Source organism: Asparagus officinalis, chromosome 6 (genome assembly GCF_001876935.1).
Source record: "Asparagus officinalis chromosome 6, Aspof.V1, whole genome shotgun sequence".
Classification (NCBI taxonomy): Eukaryota; Viridiplantae; Streptophyta; class Magnoliopsida; order Asparagales; family Asparagaceae; genus Asparagus; species Asparagus officinalis.
In genome coordinates this window covers 16,432,354-16,456,437 of record NC_033799.1, presented here as the reverse complement: position 1 = coordinate 16,456,437, position 24,084 = coordinate 16,432,354, and positions in this window count along the sequence as shown.

Below are 24,084 nucleotides of genomic sequence, written 5' to 3'. Positions count from 1 at the left end.
TTCTTTGTTGATGTGAATGGGAGTAAATTTTTTGTGGATGTTCAAGTTTAGTGTAGGCTTGTAGTTGACAGAAAAGATATTACTTTTGATGATGTAAATTAGTGTCGACAAAATTATACTTTTTACCGTTGTTAAAAATTATACTTTTGCCGACGCTATCTTGCGTCGGCAAAAATATAGCTTTTAGCGACGTAAGCTTGCGTCGCCAAAAGTATAGCCTTTAGCGATGTTTCACTCTGCGTCGCTAAAAGCTGTACTTTTGCCGATGCTATCTTGCGTCGGTAAAAGTATAGCTTTTAGCGACGCTATCTTGCATCGCCAAAAGTATAGCTTTTAGCGACACAGAGTTAAGCGTCGCTAAAATCTATACTTTTGGCGACGCAAGATAGTGTCGCTAAAAGCTATACTTTTGCCGACGCATAGCTTTTGCTGACGCTGCATGCGTCGCCAAAAGCACACTTTTGCCGACGTAAAATATTATGCGTCGCTAAAAGCTATGCCTTTCCCGACGCATGGCGCGTCGCCAAAAGTGTACTTTTGGCAACGTGGTGTATTTGTGTCGCCAAATACTTTCCTTGATGCACTTTTGACGACGCGTTAGCGACACTGCATTTTACGTCAAGAAAGATTTTTCCCGACGTTTTTTAAACTTTTGCCGACGTTTTTGTTTCGTCGGAAATGTTGTATTTGTTATAGTGGATCTTGATGATCGTTTTGTTGAAGGCTTTGGCTAAACCGTTTGCCGAGGGAATATAAGCCGTAGAGGAAAGGTTCTGTATTCTGAACTTGTCACAGAACCGAGTAAATGCGTGACTGATAAATTGCATGCCGTTGTCATGAATGATACATCTGGGAACGCCGTATCGGTATATGACGTGATGTTTGATGAATCTGATCACATCATTGGTCTTGACCTCCCTTAATGGGACAGATTCGGCCCATTTCGAGAAATAGTCGGTAATCACAAGGATGAAATGGTAACCTCTTGCTGATGGTGGGGATATTGGTCCGACGATATCCATCCCCCACGCTTATAACAGCCATGAAACTGTTGTCGGATGCAGGTCTTCGGGTGGTCGGTGCATATAATTGGCGTGTATTTGACATGAGTGGCAACGTTTGGCGTAAGCGACTGCATTATTGACTATTTAGGGCCAATAGTAGCCCATCCTCCGCAGACGATCCCAGAGCTTGGGTCCGGGTTGATGAGCCTTGCAAGTACCATCATGGGCTTCACGCAGAGCTTCCTATACTTTCGTCTTCGAGAGACATCACAGTAGCATGCCGCCATACGATCAACGATACAATGCCTTTGTGGTTGAGTCGTAGTAGAACCTTGAGGCGTGCCGGCGGACAGACTCTCGCTCTCTAGCGTCTTCGGGCAGTATACCGTGCAAAACATAGTCAATGATCGAGAAGCGCTAATCTTTCGGGTCAAGTTGGTCCGGGGCTTGGTGTGTGGTGTTCGCTTCCAGGGCATCTTCTGCCCGAAAGAGTCGTCGGCTCATGACAGTGACACGCTGAGTCGTCCCTAACGGTTGGGCCAGGTTAGCTGCTAATGACGTGAGGGCGTCTGCTCAATGCAGAAGTTTTCAAATGACTCAGCTAGTTTGATAGCTACTTTATGAAGTGGGATCAGATCATCATTTCTAACCTCGTATTCCCCTGTCGTCTATTTGACGATGAGCTGAGAGTCACCATAGGTCTCGAGATGCTTTATCTCTAATTCTTTAGCCAGTTCGAGTGTGATGAGAAGTTTATTGTACTCAGCCATGTTGTTGGTGCATGGCTCTGTTAAAGAAAAGGCCCTTGGCAACACGTGGTTTTGGGGGGAGATTAAAACTACCCCCACTCCTGCGATGATGGATCCGTTCATGCCGACGTGAGATGCCCTTTGGGGGGAGATTAAAACTACCCCCACTCCTGCGATGATGGATCCGTTCATGCCGACGTGAGATGCCCTATCGAAGATCATCTACCAAACCTCCCCTGGGGAGGTTGTGTTGACTTCGAAAGTTTCATCCGACAAGTCTTCGAATAAGTCAGTCTTTATCGCTAGCGTGTGGCTATCCATGAGATCACAGATGGCTTGCCCTTTGACTAATTTTTGCGGCATGAAGTGGATGAGTGCCCATCTGGCGAGGCGCCAGTTTAAGGCTCCGGGTTGTGTCATGAAGACTCGGATGGTGTTCATCAGGGAGATGACATGGATGGTTTGGCTAATCAGGTAGTGCCGCATCTTTTGGACAGCGAATACCAAGGCTAGGCATTCCTTTTCGCCTATAGAGTACCATCGCTCGACACCTTGTAGAGTCCTACTTAGGTAATAGATACCTTGCTCATGGCCCACATCGTCATTTTGTGCCAAGAGAGCACCTAGAGAATGCTCCAAGGCTTGTATATAGATTACGAATGGCTTTCCTGAGACCGGAGCCGCCAAAATGGGTAGGTTTGAGAGATCAGCTTTGATCTCCTTGAACGCTCGTTGACAAGGCTCGTCCCATACAAATGAGACACCTTTCTTCATCAGCTTGGAGAAGGGTTGGCATTTGCCTGAAAGATTCGAGATGAACCTTTGGATATAAGCCAAACATCCCTGGAGACCCTTTAATTGTTTGTGATTCTGGGGCGGCTGAAGCTCTTGGATAGCTTGTACTTTATCGGAGTCGATACGAATTCCCTTTGTCATGATGACAAATCCAAGGAATTTACCACTAGACATCCACGTAGGATTCATCTTGAGTTGATGAGATTGCATGAGTTCGAACATCACTCTCAAGTCTTGGAGGTGGTCGTCTTTGCTACGACTCTTTACGACCAAGTCATCCACGTAGCATTTGTCTGTCTTTCGTAGATAGTCCCGAAAAATCATGCTCATGGCACGCTGATAGGTTACGCTAGCATTTTTGAGTCAGAAAGGCATAACCATGTAACAGTATACCCCCATCGGAATTCCAAATGAGGTGTGTTTCTCATTGTCACGGTGCATCTTGATTTGATTGTACCCTGAGAATCTATCCATAAAGTACATTCTCTCAAACCTGCACGTGTTATCGATGATGACATCCGTGATGGGTAGAGGAAACTCATCCTTTGGATAGGCTGCGTTGAGGTCTCGGAAGTCGATGCAGATGCGGGTCTTGCCGTTCTTCTTCAGGACCGAAGACGGATTCGACCAGCTTCTTCACTTCAACTTCGATTGCATCCATGATTTATGGACGAAACCGTCTCTGCTACTGTTTGACGGGTTTGGCATCCGAGCCGATGTTGAGGCGATGCATGGCGATCTGAGGATTGAGGCCAGACATGTCCTCATAATTTCACGCGAAGACATCGATATATTCTTGTATGAGGGATATGAGGTCTTCTTTTTCCTAAGGAGGTAAGCTATCATTGATAAATATAGGATTAGGGTTGGCCTCATCACCCATATTTACCTGGAGGATTTCATCCTCGGTGGGTGGCTCATGCTGCTCGAAGTGACTGTTCTATTGAGCATTGATACGGTGGTCCCATGCTTCATCATAAAGCGGGACCTGCTCGTCCTCCGCTATTTTAGCAGGATCAGTCGTAGTCATGTTGACTGTGAGATCTTTAAACAAGTCTCCCATAGTGACGTCTGAGTCCCATGTTGAGGATGTTGATGATTGATCATCCGAGTGGGCGTCACCAGAGTTCTCACCGAAGTTGCATAACAATTCTGATGAAGAGGAAGTGTAACCCAAGCCTCTTTGAGTCTTGCTGAAGTAGTTTGAGGGTCTAACTTTAGGTACATAGGCAGGCCGAATAAACGTCTTTCGTCCTCTGCCGTAGTTTAGACATTCTTGACAGGTGAAATTGTAGGCCATGTCTTTCATCATACGTTTTGCCATTTGATTGTACTGCAAAAATTGTGGAGCGGGTTCCTCTTCTTCGGATTCGTCCCACAACGTGCGTAATGGGTGATCGATCCTTCCAAAGATAATATTCATCTGATAATTATCCTGGGCAGGCACGATGAACACAGCCTGCAAGGACTCGATCGTTTGTCCTTTTGTAGTATACAATGAGTATACAGGCAATTGTAAGGAAGAGTCATTGTATAACCCCGAAATTGAATCACCGGGCCTGTCATCATCAGATTTCGGACAAGATGACAAGTAAGCAAAGTCAATCTTCTCATTTAGGATAATCCCATCCGCCTGATTAGCATCGATTACATTATGGCTTTCGTAGCAGATTACAATTGATTCAAAATCGTTCAGAATAAGACTGTCACCGTATTCAGGTTCGCTATCCGCTTCGTTACCACTTTCAGATTCTTCAGTCGGTGGCGGGTCGTCCGAATCGAGGTCCTAGTAGAGTAGAGAATCTGTGAAGTAGTTCTTGACTCCTATGAAGTGTTGCTTGTCGGCAACCACGATTTTCACCCAATCGTAGTTGTCCACGTACTTTAGGCATTGGTGTAACATGGATGGGACTATGCGGTTGTTTTGGATCCATGACCGTCACAACAGCATGTTGTAGGAAGGATCAACATTGATGACATAACAAGTCACCTCCATCTTCATGTCACCTATATGGTATTTAAGACGGATCTTGCCGAGCGGCCGAGTCCTAGAAGTCACCTCCATCTTCATGTCACCTATATGGTATTTAAGACGGATCTTGCCGAGCGGCCGAGTCCTAGTAGCATTAATGCCAAAGATGGTCGTAGTTGTCATGGATAGACGCCTCTGGGGCACCCCCAGGTGCTTGATAAGTTTTAGGGAGACAATGCTCAGCGCGGATCCAGGGTCAACTTGGATTCAATCCACCTTGGAGGAACCGATGTACCCCGTGAAGTACAAGGGTCGATCATGGGACGTGCTTTTGATTAGCATGTCCTCAGGGGTGAATGTGATGTAGGGCACCCGCTGTTCGGTGGCCTGACAGCATTGTAAACACCTTCTTCCTGTGTCTTCCTCCCTCGTGGGTGAGAAGTGCGTGGCAAAGGCTTCCGAGTCGACTAGCGCCTCTTGTAGAGCTTCCCGTGTAGGTCTGGACAACCGCAGGAGTTCATACATAGTGATTCTGGCTGGAATGTTCTTCAACTGTGCGAGCACATTGATTCAAAAGGGCTGACTACTCGAGCTTGGCCCTTCGAGATTCGGGTGGGTTATTGCATGTGACCCCGTGGGGGGTCCTGCCGGATCCTCTGCCCTTGAAGGGTAGTTCTTGACGAACTCCCTGCCTTCTCTAGTGACCAACACGGTAGCCTCTTCATTAGAGTCGGTGAGTACGGTTACCCCTGCTTTGTCTCCATCTGGAATAGCAGAGATATCATTGCAGGGTTTACCTTTGGTCTTCCTCGAAGGCTTTGATGCCCACTGCTCATCACTGAAGAGGTCCGGGTGGACCTACATCACTTGCCCTGATAGCAAGGTTTGCGATACTAGGCCTTTCTCTCTCTGATTGTGAGGATCGGCATTAGTGATCTTCAACACCGCCTTGGGGATAGGAACCACTCCCGCAGGCGCATGAACTTTTGGGAGATCTGTTTCGAAACTCAGGGTGATCATGTTCGTGGTCACCTTCTTTTGCACCTTCTTGATGAGAGTGTTGAAGGTTGCTACCACTTGGTCCTCCCTAAAGTCATATTGCCTTGGAGGGCGCTGCTCAAATAGCCTAGGTTTTTGCCTCTGGTTTGGTTTGGGCGCAGGAGCAGAATCAACAGCCATGGTCTCCTTTCCTCTCGATCGAGGAGGATTTCTAGGCGCGTTTGGTGTCACAGCTCCATTTTTAGGGTGAGGTTCTTCAGCCTCCAGCCTTTTGATCATATTCTCAACCTGCTCGCCCTAGTGAACAAGTTCTTTCCAGGTTTGGGTTTCGACCGTGCTAACCTTAGACAGAATGTGCATCGAAAGGTTGTTGTGGAACATTTCAATCAGCGTGGCTTCGAAGACTTGGTCTCGGCAATGAACTGACCGATTCGTGAACCTCTTCACGAAATTGTTGACTGACTCTGACTTTCTTGCTTTTCGGCAAGGAGGGTGGCCATCGACACCTCTGTGTCATCGACGAAGAAGCAGGCCAGGAAGAGTCTTTCTGCATCGGCCCACGACGTGATAGAGCCTAGTTCTAACTTGCGGAACCACTCGAACACTACTCCTTTGAGGGTGTTGATGAACAACCGAGTGACGATAGCATCGTTCCCCATGAGGAATCTGGTTTGAGACATGAATTAGTAGATGTGCTATGAGGGGGAGCTCTTGCCATCAAACTGTACTAAACTGATAGGCTTGAACTTTGCTGGGTAGGGGACTATATCCCACTCGATAGGGTATGGCCTGACCACCCCCAGCTTGTTCATGTTTTGCTGGAACTTCAAGGCATTGAGTTGGCTTTGGAATTCGTCGAGGTGTAAGGTTTGGGATGTGACTGCTGCTGAACAAACCTCATTTTTGCCGCCAGAAGGAGACGCTAAGAGTGCATAATTAAGCGGGATGGCCGCTCCCATACGAGTACGGGTGCGCATGAATATACCCTGGCGTTCGCGTTGAAAAAGGGGGTAATTGGGTCTCAGGTAAGAGTCCAAGTCTGGGGAATTCGGAAGTGCAACTTAACCCTTCCCCGTCATGTTGACCGTAGAAGACGGGAGCCCTAAATCATCGACGGTCCGCCTCCTTTGGCGGCTACGCCTTTGACGAGAAGATCTCAGCTTGGGAGGCTATTGAGCAAGCCTTTTGAACACCAAAGGTCTCACTGTTCCTACACACCGACAGTCGGTGAGTACCACTTGGATAAGCCTTTCGTAATGACACTGAGGATTCGCCTCATGGATGGTGCGCTTGTGGGTTAGGTGATCCCGGAGATCTCCTGTAGGTCACTGGTGATGATCCCTGGAGTTAGAGAGTCCATGCATGTGACTGTGTGAGGGAGGTTGGAATGAATTCTTCTGATCGCTCTGGATGGGACGACTAAGTGTCGAATCTAAGCGAGCTCACCCTGACAGGCGGGTTATCGCATTCGGGTGAGCTCCTACCTGTTGGTGAACTTAAACCGTTTGTTCATGTAGGTGGGTTTGGGAGGTCTCGGATGCTATCTAGCCTTTGTTCTTAAGGCTTGTTCGCCCCTGATGTTTGTCTATCAAGTGGGATCGATGGGGCTCGCCTGATTCCACTGGCTCGCCTGCTCAGGCAGATCACCTGATTTGGGCAGTCTGCTTGAATCAGGGATGTGACCCGAAAAACAAAGTCCACCTAAGTTGGTGGGCTCTCCTGACCTGGTTGGTTCGTCTTAGTGGCCAGAATGACCAAAGGTACCGAGTCCGTCTAAACGAGAAACATTGTGATCAGGACGAAGTAAGCCTGAACGCAAGGGTTCACCTGATTTGGTGGACTCGTCAGCATCGATAGGGAGACATCTCCGTTTGGTGTTCTTTTGGCCTGAGTAATAATCTAGGCCGTCATGAGAGGTGAAGGCTCAGGCCTTTTGCCAGGCTAGGGCCTGTCGTCGTCACTGGTGGGCTCTTCCAGAGAGAGGAGTGTTCATGCAGACTACGCTAGCGTGGTCTGTGCCAAGGTGAACAACTATCTCTTCCTAAGCAGAGGTCTATGAGGATTGTTTAGCGACCCATCTAGCAGTCTTTCACCCTGTACTCTTGGTCTTCCACTCGGCCTTGATTGATTTGGAGGAGATAAGACCCTCTGCCATAACTCGGATAGAGTCCTCAGGGGTGGAGGCCTCGACTGCTTGGGGTCGGGCTATACACACAACTCTATGGTGTTTGCGGGATGCATTGCAACTAGAGGAAGAGGAAGACAAGTACTCTTCATACTTGGCTTGGTCGAACTCGATTACGATGGACTCTATGGTTGTCCCGATAGCAACCTTGTCGAATTGCTCTACCACCATTTCGGTTGAAGAAACGATATCTCCCACTGTGATCGTCATCTTCTGTATGCATAAAATTTGATTTCCCAGAATAGGGGACTTCATTTGTATTGATAAGAATAGCTTATTACAAACTAATGAATCAAAGTTACAACATAAGCGGAGGGAAGGCCCTCCTTGTTTAACGTAGGGTCTTTGGTAGCGATAGGACGCCTCGCTCAGCACTCGCGCCGAGTTTGCTTCCCTTGGACGATCCGATCAAAGTTGTAGGTGAGCTTTAGTATGTAGTAGAAGCTCGTGTTGTTCGAGTTTGAGTCTCCGAGCTTAATGACGATCAAGGTTGGAAGCTAGAGGAAGATGCTACAGTGCAAGAGCAATGCAAAGAGCAGGTCACTAACTCAGTCGGAGTGTGAACTACTCAACTGAAAAGCCAGCCAATCAACTGAAAGCCAATGACCCCTCTCATGTAGCCGGGAGAGGCCTTTAAATAGGGCGGAGACGACATGGTCCCTCCCTTGAAACATAGGATGTGACCATGTACTGTTGAGAGATGCCATGCTTCTCACTTGTACTGTGAGCGGCTGCTTGATGGGCTCGGAGCACTGTACTCCTCCTCTTCACATTGTAGGAAATCGGAAAGCTTATCCCTATATGTGACAGCGCAGCCTCTAGGTAATCTGGCGAGTTTGGCGAGTTTGTCAATCGCCTGGCTGATTGGCTGGACATGCAGGCGAGCTTAGAGCTTGAACCGATTTGTTTCGTGTAGGCGGGTTAAGTGTGCAGGCGAGCATCGCCACTGAGTATTACTGGTAACTACCTAGTAGGAGTGGAGTGCTGTCCTCCTCCCTTACATCGCGGGACATAGGAAGGCCCATCTCTATGTGACAGCGCAATCGCCAGACACTCTGGTGAGTTTGGCGAGCTTGTTGATCGCCTAGCTATGCAGGCAGGCTCAGTTCTTGTGTAGACTTGATTCGTGCAGGAGAATCAAATGTGCATGTGAGTTTCTGATCGCCTGACGGATTGCCTGTACGTGTAGGTGAGCTCAGTGCTCGCATGGTCTTGACTCGTGCTGGCGAGTCAAGCACACGGGCGAGTTTCTTTCATGCTGGCGAACTCAACTCTTGAGTTGATTTGACTCGTGCAGGCGAGTCAAACATGCAGGTGGAATTCAGGCCCTTCTATGTTTAAGGCAATTTTTATAGCCTACGTGCAGGCGAGTCAAACATGCAGGTGGAATTCAGGCCCTTCTATGTTTAAGGCAATTTTTATAGCCTATAGACTCCTTCTGAACTGCTTAACGAAGCCCTAATTGGTTCGAATCACCAAGGAGGGGTGGGCTGAATCCGAAACCCTAGCTGGCCAGATCGTCTGCTGATCGAAGATGAAGAGGGAGAGGACGAAAATGGCGGCAAGAAAGTGAACGAGGCTCGAAGGGGTGATAAGAGCTTTTCCATGGAGTTGCAGATGAGATTGAAACCCTAACCCTAGATTTTTAAGGGGGAATTTGTTCGAGGTTTAGTTGAGCGAGAAAAAGGAGCCGCCTTATTTTTTTAAGGAATCGGAGAGAGCGAGGAGCGAGCGCCTCGATTCATTTTTTACACATGTCATGTGGAGATTAGGTTCAGTTCATCAGATATTTTCTTTAAAAGGAAGGTAAATGATGGATAATCTAATAATGCATATAGACTTTTGGCAAAACTTTGTTGTAGGTCCCTCATGTGCTAGCCAAGTATCATTTTGATACTTTTGGATCATTAATATTCAAAACTTTGTTGTAGGTCCCTCATGTGCTAGCCAAGTATCATTTTGATACTTTTGGATCATTAATATTTAGAAGTCATCAACCACAGTCATTGATATTATCATTGTCATCAATCTATGTTCTTTTTGCAAACTTCTGTAAAATACTTCTAACGATATCACATGGCTGCCACGTTAGCAAAAATTAGTTACAAGCCTCATACAAACATATATGTTGAACTTGTGATTTCACTAATTTTTTTACTGAACATGACAGGGTCAGATTATTGTCACGTCAGCAAAATCTGATGACAAATGTAATGTTAAGAATTACCGCTGTTAACCTTCATCTAATATTGAAGACGCTAACAGTATTTGGGTGGCAAATTCCATTATAAGTGAAAGAAACTATACTTGTAGAAATAATCAGGTTGTTTTTTATACGTCCGCTTGCTTACTACAATACAAATAGCTCATTTTTCTTTTTCTCTTTTTACATTTTTTTCTCCTTTTTTTCATTTCTCAAAACTCTTCATACTTATCATAATAATACTTGCATGAGATCCCAAGCTATAGGCGCTGTTTCTGAGAAAAGAACATGATATTAAGCTGATAAAACTTAAGTTAATTCAAGTACAAATGAGCAAAACGTGATATACAAGCTATCATAAAATTCAACAGAAAACTTTTTCACTGTTAACATGTTTTCCCAAATATATTACTCTTCAAGTTCGAAGCAAACTATACTCTTTTGAGGCACATTAGAGAAGGAACTAGAGTGATTTTTGTTTTTGCATATTTAGATGTTGATTTTGCATATTTTGATGTAATTAGAGAAGCAACTGTATTTTTCGGATCTGGATTCTCTTTACTTATTCGATAATTAAAGAGGGTTATTTGGTTGGAAAATTGTCTTCATTGCAGAATTCATTACAACTTTGGGCGTTACAATAAATTCAGAAAGATAGCCTTTTTATGAGACTTTCGATACAATGAAAAGTTAATTACAACTCTCTCTCAAACAATACGCAACAGGTGTTTATCGCCTATCACTTTTTGCGCGGGATCTTTGCCGGTGCCGGGGTTTATCCGTGCACCGCCTGCAGATCGGATCCGATTGACAGAAGTAATATCAAAGCTCCTACTTCACTAAGGAAGTGTTCACTGAAGTACTAAAATCGACCAAGCAAAATCAGTACTCTTCTCGAGATTAAGACCAAGCCTTATCCCAAGGAACGGACGGGAGAAAATACGGGTTCAGATCCTTCAAAAGTCTTCCTCTTTATGTTGAAGTTTGTCGGGATCTAACTTGCCTTCGCTATAAATTCGTGCTCCTTTGACTCTTCACTCTAGCAGCACCTCACCCTCTTGATCAATTTTTCCACCCCTCTGAAAGAAGACCCTAGGCTTGTATTTATAGGGCTCTAGATGCGGTTATTTGGATGAGAATAAGAGATTTGGCCTTATTTTCATTTAACAACAGCCTAGCCACATTGGGATATGATATCATGTCATTTAGGACGCTGTGAAACAAACAAATCCCAAAAAATATCAACAAAAATCGTCAAAACGCATTTCAGGTAGTTACGGGCGCGCGACAGATACTGCTGCCCCGGGTCAGACTTGACTGACCCGCACTGGCGCGGGTCAGTAGCTGCTGAGCCGCATTAGCGCGAGAGATTTGGCCTTGGCTGGACACTTTGGCACTTTGCGATTTTTCGGGACTTGTATTTTCTACCGTTTTACATATCTGGTCGTCCTGTTGACTTGTACGCTTCGCTAACTTTCTTAATGTGCTTGTTAGCTTCTTTACGGTACTTGAAGCTGAATGACAAGTGTGGCGGGCACTTGGAACTAGCCGACAAGCCATGGGCCACTTAGATAATCCTTCTTAACTCGGATGATGATGTTCATCGTCTTCTATTCATCTCGAGCTACGTGTGAACACCTATAGATATTTTTAGATGCCTAAAGATACCCCCTCTCCAAAGTGTTTTAGTCTCGTTTCTTTTATAGAAGATGCTGAAATACTTTGGATGTGATAATCCCCCACCTTCAGTCGGTGTGTAGGGACTTGTAGTTGACTTTGGTTCTTGACTTCTTCAATTCCTAGTCTATTCAGTGCTTTGTTAAATAGCTAAAATTTTCTCGGTGCTACGTTTATCGTCTGACCATTGTCTAGTCTATTCAGTGCTTTGTTAAATAGCTAAAATTTTCTCGGTGCTACGTTTATCGTCTGACCATTGTTGATGTTTCAAATCAAAACTGATGAATTGGTTTTAGCTCGTGTCGTTGAGTTGACTTTGAACTGACTGTATTCATTAGAAATTCATATCTGAACTTTGGCGTTGATCCGAGGCTACGCTTCGACCGTCATTGCTATACGTTGACCGAAGTTGATCGGAGGCTTCATGTTGGCTATCATTGCAACGCTCTCACTGGCATTGACTTGAGGCTACGCGTTGACCGTAATTACCATGCGTTGACCGGAGTTGACCGGAGGTTCTTAAGGGTTGGTGGGTTATCCTTAAGAATATTATACGTAATATTTTTCAGGAACTTCCCGTCAAGGGTGGGAAGTAGTTTAGACTCATATACCCATTGGAGTATTAATGCAGGTGTTGAATACATCGAAAATGAGCAAAGGCAGGTGAAAAATACTGCTAAAACAACCGCCGTACCAACCACATGTGCGGGTCACATTAAGATGACCCGCAAGAGCACGGGTCACTTTAACGTGACCCGCAAGAGCGCGGGTTACTTTAACGTGACGCACAAGAGTGCGGGTCATGGGCTTTTGGGGACTTATAAAACCCGATTTCTTTCCCCTTTCTTCTTTTCTACTGTCGTCTTCAAAGAAACTCCTCCACCAGAATTTTTGCTCCCCCAAGTTCAGTTCTCCTCTAGACTTCTTCTCCTTCTAGGATTCTTCTCCAACAATTATTCTGAATTCACAAACCCCTTAAATCTCCTCAACATCTTCACCGAGGCAAGCTGGGGTTTTGGTCGTTCTTTGGCTCAAATTTGAGCTCTTCAGTTCAAGTTCCTGCCGATCGCGGTTTCAAACTCTTCATTGGGCTCTTCGTGACTACGTTCATCTCGCCTTCGATTTCAGGTGAGACTCCTCCTTTATGGTTTCAATTTTGGTTAAACTTCTGAGCTTTGATTTGATGATCGAAACCCTAGTTCTTTGAACTCCGGGGAAAACCAAAATTCCAACTTGATTTCTTGAGTCTTGATGATTTTCTTTCTTTTGCTTTGGTGATTGCTTTGGTTTCAACATTGAACAAGAATTGAACTCTTCTTGATGATTTTCTTTCTTTTGCTTTGGTGATTGCTTTGGTTTCAACATTGAACAAGAATTGAACTCTACCTGAAGCTTAATTTCGGGCCCCTTTTTTTTCAAAATGAAACCTTTGGGATGCTTGTTTGTGTATACCCCCGTTCTAGAATTTTGATCATGGATAAAAACTGAATCAAATTCTTGGTCTGAGGAAAACATCGAAGCTCTATTGTGTTTTTGAGTGAGAACCCATCCCTCTTTGCTTGATGTGGATGACTTGAATTTGTCGGGACTGTAATTCTTGAACCTGTGCATGGCCGAAACCTTTAGTTCTTGTCCATGTTCATATGTATAGCTTGACACTTGAATTGATACCCATGCTTCTAATTTTTTAGCAGATTTTGTAAACTTTTAAAGCAGCTGATATTCTCTGCTTGATTTGTGTGGGAATTTACTAAATGGTGACCAATATATTATTCTTGGCTCTGAATATAACTAAAAATCCATAGCTTGTATACTGGTTGAGACCAGAACTCGGCCGTGTATGGCTTGACTAAATTTCTGACATGCTCGGCTTGATTGCATGCATATGAGACGTGGAGTTAATTGTGATTGTGAGCTGATGTCCTCGATTCATTCCTGTATGTTCAATTTTTTAGTTGTGTACGAGGTTTGAATACGAGTTTCTAAGATTTGTTATCATGGCTGAATCCTTTTGCTTTGCTTCAAACTGACACTTTGACTTGGATCTGATTTTGCCTTTGAATTGGACCTATAATGCTTGATTATGGATATGAACCCTGTGTGAGACACTTAGTCTGTTTGACTTGTCATCGTGCATGAAAACTAGACTTACGTGCATGTTGTACCCCCTTAGTTTTGTATATTTGATTTTCCCCTCGCTTTAACCTGAGTTGGGAACGTCACATAGGTTTAATTAGATTTTAACCGGAAAATTCTTCAGTTAAAATTTGCAATTTCCCCTTTTGATCATGGATTTATACTTCTCGGTTCTGTTGTATAATTGACTTGTCAGTCCCCATTGTAGGTTAGCTATGTCGACCAGGAGATCTCGTGTTCCGAGGAGCCGATCGACCACCCAGTCTCCTGAGAGGGAGCCTCTCTCTTTTACTGGTAAACTTCTATAATTTCCCACTTGTGAATTCGACATTTATCATATACATTGCATATTACATCCCCGCTTTGTTCTCCTTGGTAATGCAAATGGGAAGAGATGATACCCTCATTTGTGGGGGTGAACGCTTCTATATTACATTCCCGCTTTATTCTCTTTGGTGAGGCAATTAGGATGAGTTGACACCCTTTTTTGTGGGGGCTGACGCTTATCAGATACGTTTTGCCTGGTCAAGACGTGTTTTAAGACAATATGGGGTGATTTTTGCTGTATCACGTTCCATAAAATAGATTATATCGTCACACTATCATTGTGATAATGTACACTATCCTAGGCGTTCGCGATATAGTTAAAATCGTCTCGTCAGTTACAAGGTAGTGACTCTATCTCACGGATTCGTAAGATGAATTAAACGCCCTGTATTTCCTTAACTCTTTTTTTAATGAACACGAATTCCTCATTTTAGTTGAATACCCTGCGATGACATTTTCTCCATTCGAGATAGATAGCCACAGGAGTCGGTATTACACCGCTGTTGATGATACAACGTCGATTCCGCCCACCTCTCAGTTTGCTTTGGACATGCTAGATGAACTTTCTCAGTTGGTACGAAAAGGGGATTGTCGCACCATGCGCCAACTAATTACCGACGTGCCGTTTGCAGAAGATACAGATCCTGCTCACTCTCCCAAAAAAGCCAAATTATATGTTCGGCGATTCTGTCACAGATCCATCCTCCGTAACCCTTGGAGATGAGCGCTGGTTACATAGGGATGGTACAACTTGTTTATACCTCCCTCTATTCCCTTGTCATCGCTCACTGATAGAGTTGCAAAAGCAAGCGGTAAAGCGACAAATAGCATGGACTCTGATAGAGGAGCACACCAACGTCCATTGCGGATACGTCACCAGTCATTCACTTCCGGGCTCAAGTGGTAGAAACCATATTATAGGATTACACCCCAGTGGATACGTCACCAGTCATTCACTTCCGGGCTCAAGTGGTAGAAACCATATTATAGGATTACACCCCAGTGTGATGGGATTGGAGGATCCGACTAAGGGAGAACTACCTATAGTAGCTCGCATAGTGAAGAATCGCCTTGCCATGCTAGGGCGAGAATTACCCGTGGAAAATTATAGATGCTACAGCTGGTCTCATTCTTTTAATATGTTGTGGTGGGGTAGGATGACAGGTTATGTCCTCAACCGATAGGGTGCTGAATTGAAGGCGATGGGGTTGTACGAAGCTATTAGTGCTCCGAAATATGGATTCCCGATGAGCGTTGCCCACTTTACCGGGTTAATAGAGCTATACAATCCAGATACCAATACTTTCCTAACCCGGAACGGAGAGTTAGGACTATCCTTCCATGAGATGTATAAGGTCTCTGGATTGCTGATGGGAGACTGGCCATACCAGGAGTATTTTCCCTCCAACCGGGAGTTGCTCCAATTGAAACTCACAAGCCTGCTCGATATGTCACTATCAGATAGCTTTAGCCGCCACCAATCTAATTGCGAAGAAGAAGTCTCCTCAAATAAGCCTGAAACAATTCTTGAATTATCTATTCAAGAATTTGGAGAAATCAGATGAGGCAATTTGTGAGCTGACACCGCTAACTCCTTTGGAGATCAATAAGTTGATTGAGAAATGTGGTGCCCGATCCTACACCATCGTAAGTCCGCTAACTCCTTTGGAGATCAATAAGTTGATTGAGAAATGTGGTGCCCGATCCTACACCATCGTAAGTGCCTAAGGTAGATTCTCTATAGGGACTAAGTTAAAACTTTCTTATGGTGTGCGGAGAAGTCTATCCACCTTAAGACCTTGTTGGCCCGTTACTTCGCATATTGGTTGAAGAAGCGCGTGGTGCCCTATCAGACCTCCGACGCCTTGCTGATAGAGGTGTTATTCCCTACCGTCCAGCTTGCCTACGGAAGAAGTTTATCTCTTCTACCAGCAATGGTCGCCGACATCCATCGTGGGCTTCGTCAAGTGGTCACAGTTTTTACCCAAGCAGAGGATACTCCATCTGATAAGATCCCTATGGCGAAGGTGGAGCTCCCTTACACCTATCTGATGGGATGGCTAGTTCTTCATCTTCCTGACCTGATGTTAGCCCCGACTGATGCGGATCCATCCAGTCCTTTGTTACAATTACTCGAGGAGTTCAAATGGAAAGCTCGGGACCTCTCGGATGTTAGAAAGATCTTGTACATTCATAAGGGTTGGGTGTTCAATCCAAGCTTTCCCCGATTTGCCAGCCGATATAGTGGATTGCTAGCTGACGTAGAAGCGTCGGGGACAAATCGGACTTCCATCGACATTGGCTGTTTCAGGTGGTTGATGAATATAAGGCTAGGTCATCTCATCTTCTGAGTGAAGGAACGCTGCTACTTAGAGCCTTACTTGCCACGCTGATTCGCCCGTTAATTTGGATATGACCAAATATACATTGGGAATCCGAACTGATAGTTTCATACTCATGGCGTCCTAGTAGACGGTGCTCGAGCTTGGCTGTGGAATGTGACGGGCTGTACTGGTTAAATTCAGTCTTCCCAATGTTGAACGTCGCTTAGAGTTAACATATCTATGTTGTAAGTTGCTTATGGCCGCTAATGAGCCCGTCCTACTAAGGCCAATTAAGGAGTTGATGGCCGAGGTTGCGTCATGTATTGCCGACCATATGGTCCGAGAAAGTATACAAGAACGAAAGAGACGGGAGAAGAATTGCCGACCATATGGTCCGAGAAAGTATACAAGAACGAAAGAGACGGGAGAAGAAGCTTGCTGGTCCCTCAGACAAAGGAAAGCAGAAAATGGAGGAAGTAGAAGAAGAGTCGGTCGCTTCTGACGAGGAGACTTCTGAAGAGGATGAAGTTACTATTGGTGGGGGTACGGAGATTAATAGAGATTTCGAGGAACACGCGACAGGTTTGTCTTAGTCTTTTCATAAAGACCTATAGGATCTATCGATCACTGATGGAGGTCATCGACTTAGTGCTCGAAAGAATTGGAAAATTTTGCCCACTCATAATAGAATGATAGTTGAACTTTTAGCTGTAGGTTTTGAGGAAGAAGAGAGGATAAGTAGCCCTGTCACCCGTGCCCAACCTCGGACCGCATCATAAACAGAGTCGCAAGTTGAGCCACGTGCTACATCAACACAGGATAGAGATGTGGATCTTGAAGAGGTTCGACCTGCGAAACGAATGAAAATGATTTCAAGCGACGTGCTAAGCCCTAGGCTTCTCAAACAAGAGTGGCCAGTGATGTGCCCATCGGTGGGGAAGGTAATGTTTCGATCCCTATTGTTCTTCAATCCTTTCATCTATGAAGTCATAAACTTAGCGAACTTTATATTTTAGGGGGCCATGAAGACGATGCAATGACATACAACCCTCTTTCTCCAGACTTATATTTCTTTGGCGGACCCATATTTGTGCCACAAGCCGAAGAGACTATGACTGAGGGTCCGACAAGTGTTGAAACAGGCGCGGTCCTTGAAACCGGCGAAGGTGCTATTGCAGAGCCTGGTTTGTCCACAATGATTGCTAGCCCAGGTACATCTATTACCGGTAGTGCACCTTTCAGATAGCAATATAAGGCATTAAGCGACTCAAATTGCTTCCCTCCCCTAATTGTTTGCATGCTTCTGGCTCTTTTCGAAAAGCTACAAGAGGCGAGTGCTAACGTCGGGATCACAGAGCCTACAGTTGCCACCGGAGGTAAATTTAATTCTCATTCATTGTTAATTTTCAACTTCTCTTTTCATTTCTTGTCATTTATACTTTTCTGTAACTATTTTAATGGAAGGTTTAAGGGATGAAGAAACCCTTCGTAACACAGCCGACGCACCTCTACCTGCTCCGGTGCAAGATCCTTTGGGGTCTGATGTCATGTTGTTCGGTGGCATGTTATCAGAACAGGCTCATCGTGTGGCCATTGAACCGATCATCGAGGTTGGTTCTCCTACAGGTATGAATTTAATTCCCTTATGACAGTTATTCATTTATCGGTTTCACTTAACTGTAGGGCAGTTTTACTTGTAGGACCAGTCATTGAGACTGATACAGCTACTAGTGTTGGGATATCTAATGATTCTGATGGTCTTAATTCCTTGCTGCGGGGACTAGCCCTGTTGAGCAAGCTGTGAGACCAACTAAAGAGGCTGGTATTTCAACGGCTATGACACTGGAAACAACCCTAACAATTCGCGAGGTCATGCAGGTGGAACCGAGCACAGGGCGTTAACCCGAGGAAACATCATTCGACCTTGGTTAAAAAATATTTATATCTTATTTTCCTTGCGGGGCCATCTTCCCAACATAATGACATAGTCAAGGCTCTATTGTCTGATGATGATCCGGAACAAACCCTGCCCTGTATGGAAGTCAGTTCTCTCTTCTTCTTTGTGAACATAATGATTAACAGGCTTCTCCTCAGGGGGCTTTCCTTCCATGTCAGTTCTCTCTTCTTCTTTGTGAACATAATGATTAACAGGCTTCTCCTCAGGGGGCTTTCCTTCCATTAATTCTGACCAGCGTTGGTCACCAAAATAAATGCAATAGAAAAGGCGGGATCTCCGGAACTGGCGCAAGCTATAGCTGATGATTTGGACCGGCTAGAGCACGACCTTCAGAGGTTACAAGAATTAAAAGCTGCTAGTGCTCCATCATACATAGATTCCCAGATGGAATCTTGTCTACAAATATGGCATGACACTCGAGCCTCCGCTGGACTTAAATTTCAAACGCAACATAGTCGGGTGGATCAAATGAAAACCATCCTTACTGAGAAACAAGCAGCTTTTTGTCAATTCAAATCCTCTATTGCATCGAGCAAGGCCAGGGATCGACTTAAAGAGGAGCTCAAGGCAGAGGAGGATGCCTTGGTTATCTTAGAGATGACGAAGGTCGACCTAAAGCATTCACAGGCTGTGATATCCGGGAAGTTGGAGCTCTCAAAATAGAAGTTAGCCAAGATGGAGGAAGAAGCCGCGAAAACCCTATCCGTTCCCGAGGAGTCCTTTAAGGTTGAATTACAGCATGAGCTTGAGCGAACTTATGCAGAGGAATTGACTAAACTTGAACAGCAAGTCCATAGCCATAAACTTTATGTAGATTGATTGTAACTTTTGTATCTGCAGACTCAGTTTTATATTAATAAAGTGTGTTTCCTTTTTATTCATTATGCCTCTTTTATTATGATGTCTCATTCTGTTTGGAATAATCAACCATAATATTTATAGGATTTTGGCAAACCCTCAGCCCTCAACGGGTTTGATGAGCCTTTACCGACTACCGTTTGAGTCGGGCTAGCATGTGGATTGTTTAAATCTGTTCCGCATGTAACGTTGTGCTAAAAGAGTTAACTCTTTTAGTGCTACAATATTGAATATGTAGACTTCATCTTTCTCACGGGAATAGACTACCCGACAATGCGTGTTAGGCGCTGACTTACCCCTTCTTAGGCTTCGGGATAAAATTCCCCAGACTTAGATTCTGGTATCTTTTTCAATCGGTGAAAGACTAAACCGGCGACGTGTGTTAGGCGTTGACTTAGCATTTTTGGCAAATCCTCAGCCTTCATAGGATTTGATGCATTCTTTACCGATTACCGTTTGAGTCGGGCCAGCATGCTGATTGTTTAAATCCATTCCACATGTAACGTTGTGCTAAAAGAGTTAACTCTTTTAGTGCTAAGTTATTGAATACGTAGACTTCGTCTTTCTCACGGGAATAGACTACCTGGCAGCGCGTGTTAGACGCTGACTCACCCTTACATAGGGTTCAGGATAAAAGCCCCAGAATTAGATTATGGTATCTTTTTCAATTGGTGAAAGACTAAATCGACAGTTATTAGACCCTAGAGGGGGGGTGATTAGGGTCTTATGCTAATCTAATCCGAATTTATGCCAATTAAAACTAATTAACTAGTTCTCCCAGCAAGTATAAAATACAACAAGATATGTGAGCTAGGATAAGCAATATGAACAATGAGATATATCTTATATGATAAAAATATATGCAAGGATATATAAACTAACACAAGGGTAACATAAACAAATGTAAACAATGTAGTGGACATACTAGATAATGAGATAATGGCGATATGAGCAATGAGCACAAATATAAATGAACGCCAAAGCACACTCAAACACAATCAAATGATCACGGAGTTTAGACCTTCCGTCCTACGTCACAACTCCCCACTCCCGGGGAGAAATCCACTATCATAACCGGGTTTTCTATGCTTACCCGAATAACATTTACACCTCACAATTTCACTCACGGAGTTTGGTCCCCACGACCTATGATGCGGCATAAACATGTACCAAAAAGATTGCAAGTGCACAACCGTGTCAAGTTATAGTATAAAGATATCGATCCCACGACGAAGGTGTTTTTGTAGGAGAAAATATAAAATCGGTCCTTATGTTGTGTGCGTGAAAAATAGGAGTGATGAGTGAATGTGATTGTGGAGAGATAGAGAGAGTGGAAGTGATAGTGTGTAAATCGGCACGAGATATAAGTGAGAGTGGATGTGACAAAAGGCAAGAAAGAATAATGAATAAAATTGAGAAACAAATCAAAAATAAAATTCAAGAATAAAAGAAAATGCAAGAAATTAAAGATGGTGGATTCAATTATAGATATGGGTAATCTAAAATTGAACCCACTTCTTAGAAAAGGGTGATTCCCTAGAGGGTTCTAGCCTAAAGGCGAATCAAACAAAATAAAAATAAACAAAAAGAAAAACTAAACCCAAGAGGGTTCTAGCCTCAAGGTGAATAGTGTAAGAAATTAAAATCTAACTACAAAATAAATTGCAAGAATTAAATGCAAGAAAATAAATCTATTCTATAAGCATGAAATAAATCTAAGGCAAGAGGGTTCTAGCCTCTTGGCTATTTAACAAGAAAATAAAATCTAACTATGAGCATAGAAATAAATCTAAACTAATAAGAAATAAAAAAGAAATAAATAAGAAAAAGAAAAGAAATGCAAACCTCTAAATAATTCTTCATCTCCATTTTCATCATCCAACAAAGAGAAGAAATATTTAAAGTGGTGAAAAAAATTATTATTATTAATTGTAATAAAAAGCTATAAATTTGGAAGGCCTTCTCAATTAAGAGTAGCCCTCCTCTCCAAAAAGAGTTACAAAAATTTTCACACCTCCAACCCCTCACTATCTACCCCTATTTATAGTAAACATCAGTGAATGAGAGCCATTGGATCAAACTTGAGCCCCAAGACAAGCACAATCAGCCATTGACGCGCGCTACAGTAATCTGGCATCGATGAAGGCATCGATGCAGGTATCGATGCAGGCATCGATGCCGACATCGATACTCATTATTTCCAAATTCTGATTTCACGGATAGCTTCGTCTCGTCGAGATAGGCGATTTTCATATATTATATGTTAAATTCCGCCTTCCGGATTAGGAGATATCGTCGTTTCTTTGTGGCCAACCATTTTGAATATGATTTCTTTTCATATTGGATTTTTGATTTTCTCCGGGTTCTACAGGCTACACGACTTCATTCTGGGCTTTTGGATAATTTGGAAATTGATTTTCCAATGTGCTTCTTTGCTTCATTTCTTCATTTAATCAACTGGTTTTTGTTAAGAGATTAGAGTTTGAGATTTATTCTTCATTAACCTGCAATTAAAAGATAAAAACAATTATTAGTGGTATATTTATTCATATAAAATAGATAATGAGGGTATAAAATTACAATAACATGTGATTATCAAATACCCTCATACCTAAACTTTTGTTAGTCCTCTAGCAAACAAAGAAAAAAAAAATCCTAACTCACATTCGCAGGAATCACGGTTGTATTTAGCACATACAACAAGCATTTAAACCCTTAGGTTACCCTAGTGGACGAGTTGTAGTCTCGTGAGGGTTTGCAGTGAATATACCCATAAAATTCGGTCAACTTACTAAATTAAAAAAAGTCAGTAAATAACTAAATTCACTTGATAACTTTTAGATAATCTAATTGGAGCCAGTTATCACTCAAGAAAACATTTTTATATATAACTCTAAGGTATATTTTCAAGAAAATCTTCTCATTGTAGCAATACAAAACCAAGCCAAACTTAGAAATTTAATTTAAAAGTTTTGAAAAGAACACGCTAACTCTTTGTTTTAAATAATTTTCAAGTTGCTTGATTTAAAATATTTTCCAAGACCATATATACAGCTATAAAACATTTATTAGTTTTATTTTTAATTTAAATTTTTTTTTAACTCTTTCTTCCTTAGTGATTTTTTTCTACTTTAATGGGCTTTCTAAGTGACCATTTAACTCTTCCTTAGTGATTTTTTTCTACTTTAATGGGCTTTCTAAGTGACCATTTAACGAGTTTTGGACCAATGGATCCCAACCCAAATGGGCTTAGGTCATTAAGTATGGAAATACTCCTCGGGCTTAATTACTCGGTCAGCTTATGCTTTATAAGATAGAATCACCTTGAATTCAAGAGTTCTTTGTATATGTATATATATTTTGAAAATATATAAATCAAGACACTTTAAAAAAATTATTTTCAACTCTAAGTTAAGCATGCAAAAATTTCATTATTTTAAATAAAAGTCCAAGTTAAGGCTTAAGTAAAGTATACTACTTTGAAAATCATTTCTTAAGAAATTTATTTAGAGTTATCATAAAAGGTAAACTTAAGTAAATAACCAACTAGGGATTAGAAAATTTAAATTTTATCAAATAAATTAATTATTACATAACTCTATCAATTTGGCAAGTGATGATATTTTTAAAAATTTTTTTAAAGAAAAAGGGGGAAAAACAAAAATGTAACTAAAAATGTAAAATAAAGAGAAAAAAATAACTAATTCCCACCTCCACACCTAAATTTCGCATTGTCCTCAATGCAAACTTTATGATACATAAAGTAAAGCAGATAAGAAGTGAAGTACTTATATTTGGTCGGCTGATAAAAATCTGCAATTACCTTTGGTCTGAGGAGGATAAAATCAAAAATTTATTCTCTTTTTTTCTTTTCTTTTTTTCTCTTTTTTTTCTTATTTTTTTTCCTTTTTTTCTTCTTTTTTTAACAACTGAACAAGAAACTCTCTAATGAGGGAAGAATAAATTCTTTTTATTATTCTGAAATAAACAAAATAAACAATGTAGAATAAAATATTCAACATGAAGAGTTCCTGTTCTACATTGAATCCTACCTTATTATTGAAAATTCTCCCATGGATTTTAAACAATTTCAACGTGATATAAGCAACAATGTGCTGAAATTCTAAGCATTCCGGGGTGTTCAATGATTTTTGTGGCAATGGAAGGTAGGTATTATTGTTGTCATGCATGTGGAACTTAGATTCTTGATTTGTGAATGTTTGTTCTCTAACAACCAATTTTTCTTTAACAATTTTCTCAACCACAAGATTCATGGTTGATGCGTAAAAATTTGGTTGTTGTTTATTTTCTAAAAATCTTAGTTCATCAAGAAAGAGTTTTTTAAAATTCAGTTCAAAACAGCAATTGTCCAACACAGTTTTTTTATTTTGACAAACTGATTTTTGTATTCGTTGTAAACGTCTGAAGTTTGTAATGAATCTCGCAATGAAACAAGCAACTTTCTCCGCAAACAATTATCAGGAGAAGAATGAATTAGAACAAGAATTTGTCTTAAAGGTGTTCTTTCCTGATTATCGACCTGTTTTCCTGACTGTAGTGCATTCATTTGAGTGTCCTTAGGATTGACCACGGGTTGACTCAGAATTTCTCCTTCCTCTACTTCACTTATGGCACTAGCTAGTTGATCAATATGGGTTTCTAATCTAGCTAGGGCTTGAGTGTTAGAGTTAAGTATGAGTTCGGTTGATTGCATGAAGGAGTTCATCGTGTAGGATGTTTGAGTTAACATATCCGTGGCTAGTGTGGAATGATTTCAAAACCTTTTTCCAAAATATTGAGACGTTCATCATGATCTGTATCAAGAGGAGTGTGAGTTACAACTTGATGATGTGGAGACTGATTTTGATGCGACAGAATGGGTTGTTAAAATTATGGAT